Source organism: Rattus norvegicus, chromosome 17 (assembly GCF_036323735.1).
Source record: "Rattus norvegicus strain BN/NHsdMcwi chromosome 17, GRCr8, whole genome shotgun sequence".
Lineage (NCBI taxonomy): Eukaryota > Metazoa > Chordata > Mammalia > Rodentia > Muridae > Rattus > Rattus norvegicus.
This window is the reverse complement of record NC_086035.1, coordinates 76,643,877-76,650,000: the sequence shown is the minus strand read 5'-3', so window position 1 is coordinate 76,650,000 and position 6,124 is coordinate 76,643,877.

The following is a 6,124-nucleotide window of genomic DNA, read 5'->3' as shown; positions in this document are numbered from 1 at the left end:
GCATGTGAGTGTGTGAGTGCATGTGTGTGTGCAGGCATGTATGTGTGTATGCAGGCATGTATGTGTGTGTGCACATGTGTGGGAGTGTGTGCATGTGTGTGCGTGTATGCAGTATATGTATGAGTGTGTGAGGGTGCATGTATGTGTGTGTATGTGTGTGTGAGTGTGTGAGTGCATATGAGTATGTGTGTGTACATGTGTGTCTGTGTGCAAGTGTGTGAGTGCTCATGTGTGTATGTGAGTGCATGTGAGTGTGTGTGTGAGTGCATGTGTGTGTGCAGGCATGTATGTGTGTGTGCACATGTGTGGGAGTGTGTGCGTGCATGTGAGTGTGTGTGTGCTCACATATATGTGTGTAGGTGTGTGTACATGTAACTGTATGTACACTCGTGTGTAGGTGTGGAAGCCACTAGGACTTTGCTGAATTCTTTTGCTTGTATTTCACTTTGTTCAAGTTGTCTTGATGTCTCTGACTGAAAAGAATCGAGGAGAGCAGGTTGTGGTGACTGTGCCTACAGAAGCGTGTGCATCCCAACATGTGTGGCAATCCTGCTTTGAGTGCCTTCAATTAAATGCCTTGAGATTCCCTGCTCATATCTTTAGCAGATAAAAGGCCCCTATACTAGGAAGCGCAAGGCCCTGGGTTCGGTCCTCAGCTCCGAAAAAAAAAGAACCAAAAAAAAAAAAAAAAAAGGCCCCTATAGTTCTTTTTTTCTTAAAGTTCATGAGAGAGATGCATTTTGAGTAGAAAAATCACACTGTGAATAGAACGTGACCCTCTGTCTCCCAAGGTCAAGCATAGACCATTTATCTCTTGGCACTCTGACAATTGAGGGAACTAGAAAGAGAGGCCCTTACATGCCCAAAGGAGGGCTGTCAGACTTAGTGACTAGAAATAAAGGATCCGAGTTAAATTCGAATAAGATGAGCAGGAACAAGTGTTGGTGAAAATAACATCCCATATAGTGTAAGCACACACTTACGCTATAAAGTTATTGATTTTGGGTGGGTGGAGGATTCCATTATGCCTTTTCTCTCAGTAAAAATGAAATCAAAGAACAAAAGCCAAATGCTTGACTTCGAAGCTTAGGAACACAGCCCCTGGCTACAGCCTGGGCATATATATTCAAAAGTGTCTACATCAGGACATTTCGTTCACTGATATCTGCACATCCATGTTTGCCACGGTGCCATTCACACAATAGACAGGCGAGGGGCCCTCCACCAGCTTAGCATGTAAAAAGCATGATATACGCAGAAATAATGACAGTTTACTCAGAGGTAAATAAGCAAGAGTGAAGTCAGGTCATGGGTAGAACTGGCGATCATCTGTTAAATAAAATGAGCCAGGCTCCGGAAGACAATTGGGAAGACAGCTATTATATGTCCTTCCCTCCCCTCCCCTTCCCTTCCCTTCCCTTCCCTTCCCTTCCCTTCCCTTCCCTTCCCTTCCCTTCCCTTCCCTTCCCTTCCCTTCCCTTCCCCTCCCCTCCATTCCCCTTCCCTTCCCCTCCTTTCCATCCCCTTCCCTTCTCCTCCTTTCCCCTCCTCTCCCTTCCCTCCTCCTTCCCTCCCTGCCCCCACTTTCTTTTGTTTTTTTCTGAGCAGCCCTGGCTGTCCTGGAATTCACTCTTTAGACCAGGCTGACCTTGAACTCAGAGATCCACCTGCCTCTGTCTCCTGAGCGCTAAGGTTAAAGCCATGCACCACTACTGCTTGGCACACGTTTTTTTTTTTTTTCTTTTTTTTTTTTTTCCCGGAGCTGGGGACCGAACCCAGGGCCTTGTGCTTGCTAGGCAAGTGCTCTACCACTGAGCTAAATCCCCAACCCTTTTTTTTCTTTTTAATTTGTTTTTATTTTTGTTTTCAAGCTTCGTCTCAATACGTGGGCAGTCAGTTATCTATTTTAATCCCTTACACTGATCTGGCTGCCTCCCAGCCAAAATCCCCGTGATACTTTTTCTTCAGAGCCTTTCGTGCTCCAGCTGAACTCTTGTGAACTCCTTCCTTCTCCTTCCTCACGTTTGATCTGCCCCCCCATTCCACTCTCCCTCTCTCTCCCCCACCTCCCCCTCTCCGCCTCCCCCTCTTGCTCTCCTTCTCCTTGCTGGCAAAGTGTTTTTTGTAATATGGAATCTAGAAATTAAATCTAGGGATTAAAGCAGAGGGAGATTATTTGGTAAGATAAGGAGAGGAGTGGTGGTGGGAGGAGGGTAAGAGACTCACAGTGGGTGAGTGTAGTCAAAATGCAGGATACACAGACAGGAAATTGTGATAGATCCCTTCCCCCCACATGTTTTCTAAGTCAAGTCTCACCATGTAGCTCTGGCTGGCCTAGAACCTGCTCACAGAGATCCATCTACCTCTGCCTCCCAGTGTTGGGATTAAAAGGTGTCTACCTCCACGTATCTTCTACTGTGATGGAAATACAACCCCGCATTGCGGGGTTGACCTCCTTTTTCTGACTGAGATGGAAAGGGGAGGAGTCAGGGAAGGGAGCGGCAGTAGTGGCTTCCTACCTTGAAAAGATGGAGGGAACAAGGGTCTTAGAGTACCAAAAGAGAGCGGTGGAGTCACGTGTGCATTGTTGGGCCACTGTGAGGGTTCATTGGGATACTATAGAGCCCGAACGGCGCAGTGCCTGGCACATGGCAGAGGTGCCAAGTATTGTATTTATTGGGTACAAGAGGCAATTTGTGTCCTATTTGTTCTACCTCAGCTGTTGGAGTAAAATCACCTGTCACACATTAATGTTTGCAGGTGGCCTCGCACTGTTCAACTGTCATCAGCGTGGCTGCATTCCCGCCTGCTGTCTGGGCTGGAATGAACGGTACCATGGCTTCCATTTGCACGTGGTCCTTGTTAGGAGGCTCTTGGTCCGGAGACCCCCTCTTGTCTGTAGGTGCAGGCCGAGGAACGATGTGGCACAAGGCCAGGCTATGGTCTGGCCCAGGGTTTTGTCACAATGTCCCTTGCACTTGCCAGGAGCCACCTGCCCTGCACCATTTCAGGGTCACACCACAGCCAGTGCAGTCTACTCTCGCCCAAGCTGGTTAGCTGCCAGGGGAGAGTCAGCAGAATAGAGCAGAGCTTCACACAGAAGGGAAATGGCTGATGGGTGTCTGGTGAGTGCTAAGCTTCGAGAGAGGAGAGGCAGCTAATTGGATGAGCCCGTATTGCCTGGAGATTCCACCAAACTGCTGGGACCAGACATGAGCAGGGTCCAGGAGGAACATTTACTGAGGATTTCTTCCCTGTACAGGGCCATTTCTCAGGAAGCCCCCATCTGTGGCACTTTGCAACTTGTGTCCCTGCGTTTCCCCTCTGAGATTCTAGAGCTGCTTAGATACAGGTTTTACAGAAGGGAAACGTGGGGGTTTTGTTTGTTCGTTTGTTAATTAAAAAGTAATGTATACAACAGACACTTCTAATGCACCCGTTGAAACTCCATCTCTGCCTCAGGGATGCGTTTAGTCTAAAGAAGGCATAAAGGGATGAGGGCATCATGGGTAGAGTGAAGGGTTTTGAAGCAATTACTGATAATTTGAACATATACTCTGTGTGTGTTTGCACATTCTTACATGGTGAGCTCAGCCATTCCCACGATGCCCTACCACATTACTTATGTCTCCTGGGCCTTGCCCTGTGAGATCAAGACCAGGATAGATTTGAACCCTCCCTTCCCAGTAAATGCATCTTCTGTATCCATCCAACCCTGACCACCTTCTCGCCCCACCTGCTCCTCTGATCTCTCTTCTCTTCTGTCCCTGGGGCTCTCACATCGCTTTATCTTTTAGGTGCTGTCTCGCTGGCATTTTTGGCTACAGACTCTCTCAAAGTCTTCCTCACCATTAGAAGTATTTGTTCTTGCCCTCTCTGAGCTCCAAGCTCTTTCTGTTCTCTCGATCTTCCCCATCTCCACCAATGTGTAATTTTTGAGACAGGATCTCACTATGTTCTCCTTGCTGGCCTTGAACTTACTTAGGCTGTGAGTAGGCTGGTCTTGAACTCCATCTCCCCAGTGCTGAAATTAAAGGCATGCAACTTCATGGTTGGCTGTTCTGCAATTCTATGAAGGATCCCTAGACTCCTATAGGAATTCTGATTTCCTTGTATTATTTCCCCGAGTGTCTGCTTGGCGTCTAAGTGCTGACTGGCTGCACGTTTCCCTGTAGGTACTGTCACCTTACATGTTGGTAGGTATCGTGATCATTATATTCATGGTACGGATGTGAGAGGTTTACTAATGTGCTTAAGGTCATTCAGCTAATCTGTGACAGAGCCATGGTTAAACCCAGGCTCTCTGACACATTGTTGCTCCTGGCTAGTAGATGCCATGTGGCAGCATAGTTCAAGGAGGCAGTGTACACCTTTAAAAAAAAGTAGCTAAACACTTAGGTAGATGGACCTGGCTGGGGGTTGAGGTGGCTGCTCAAATGTCATGGCATATGGTGAGCTTCTAAGAGGAAAATATGTCTGACCGCATTTCACACATCTCTCTGCCCACAGCGTGTCCCCCCCCCCCTCCGAGATTCTTTGAGTTTATGCTTGTGATGTAATCTGGGGCACAGCGGTGTCCATCTGTGCCTCCGCATTTGAACTGCAGGGTCAGAAGGAAACGGCTAAATGTTAAGGGGACAGTTGTAAGTGCAGGCATGTGATGTCTTGGTCATCCCGTTTGCTGCTTGCAGTGCAGACCTTGTGCCTGTATGGTAAGCACTTCACCACTGAGTCCAGCCAGTCCAGCCGCATTCTTTAATGAAGAGGGTCTACTAATTTGTTTTGGTTTTACTTCCGTCAACTCTGGAAGGGTTGATTTTTTTTCATTTTCCTCCTAGACCAGTGGTTCCCAACCTTCCTAATGCCATGACCCTTCAATACAGTTCCTCATGTCGTGATGACTCCCCAACCATAAAATAATCACCATTGCTATTACTTTATAACTTTAGTTTTGCTACCGTTATGAACCACAATGTAAATAGCTTTGGAGACAGAGGTTTGCCAAAGGGTTGTGACCCACAGGTTGAGAACTTCTGTCCTAGACTCAAGGAAGGGAGTTGAGTCTCTCCTGTTTTTTTGACCCCTATTCTGCAGATGTTAGTACCAGGGAAAGCAAGCAGGTTGGAGCCAACATGTTATAGCTACTGGGTCTATGGAGCTATAAGGAGAACTGAATGGAGGCTCGTCAGGGATCAATACTGTCATGACGGGACGGGAGGTAGGCAGACTGGAGATGTGGATAGGGACAAGAGAGAGCTTCAGGCTTGGCTCCTGAACCTCTAGCTGCATGGTAACTGCATTCTTCCCAATGGAACATTTTCCTCGTGCCACAGTTCCATCCTGCACACTCACAGAGATCCTGGCCTCCAGTCGCTTCCCTGCTTTCCTAAGGCTGGCAGCATTTGTTGAAGGTCACAGTTCATAAAGTGGTGAAGTCCCTTCGTGGAAGACGTTTCTAAACTGATTAGAAAGCGCCTCGTGATCACATGAGACCGCTTTGATCAACTCTGCCCTTGGAGGAGATTCAAGGTGTCTAAGAGCACTCACCGGCTTGTAGCGGGCAGCCTCCCCCTCCCCCATCTCCCCACTAAGCTCCAGCATGGAGATACTGAGTCTCAGGAGTCATGAGCTGAGGCAGGAGATAGAGAGTCTGGGTAACTGGCCACCTGTCATGAGTCTTCTGTCCACTGACGATGTGGACACCACGGTGCTCTAGTGCCATTGTAGAAAGAATGCAGTTTGACTGGACCACCTTCCTTTGAGATGCCCTTTTTTTTTTTCCTGGAGCTGAGGACCGAACCCAGGGCCTTGCGCTTGCTAGGCAAGCACTCTACCACTGAGCTAAATCCCCAACCCCCTGAGATGCTTTTCTTTACTGGGCAGAGGTGCTGGTTGTAGCAGTACTCCCTGGACAGGGATGTGTGTTGCTTTTCTGTGTATCCTGGTTCCTACTCAAGTAGCTGGCATGGAGGACTGTTAACAGTAGTCTTTTGAACAAATGAATGATTAGTGGATTATGTCCTACCTCTTTGGAAGCTATGGACAAGTTGAGACATTTCTAGGACTTGAGGACATTCCTGGGCTCGCTGGTGTGATCACTTTGCCCCCTTAAGGCTGTCACAAT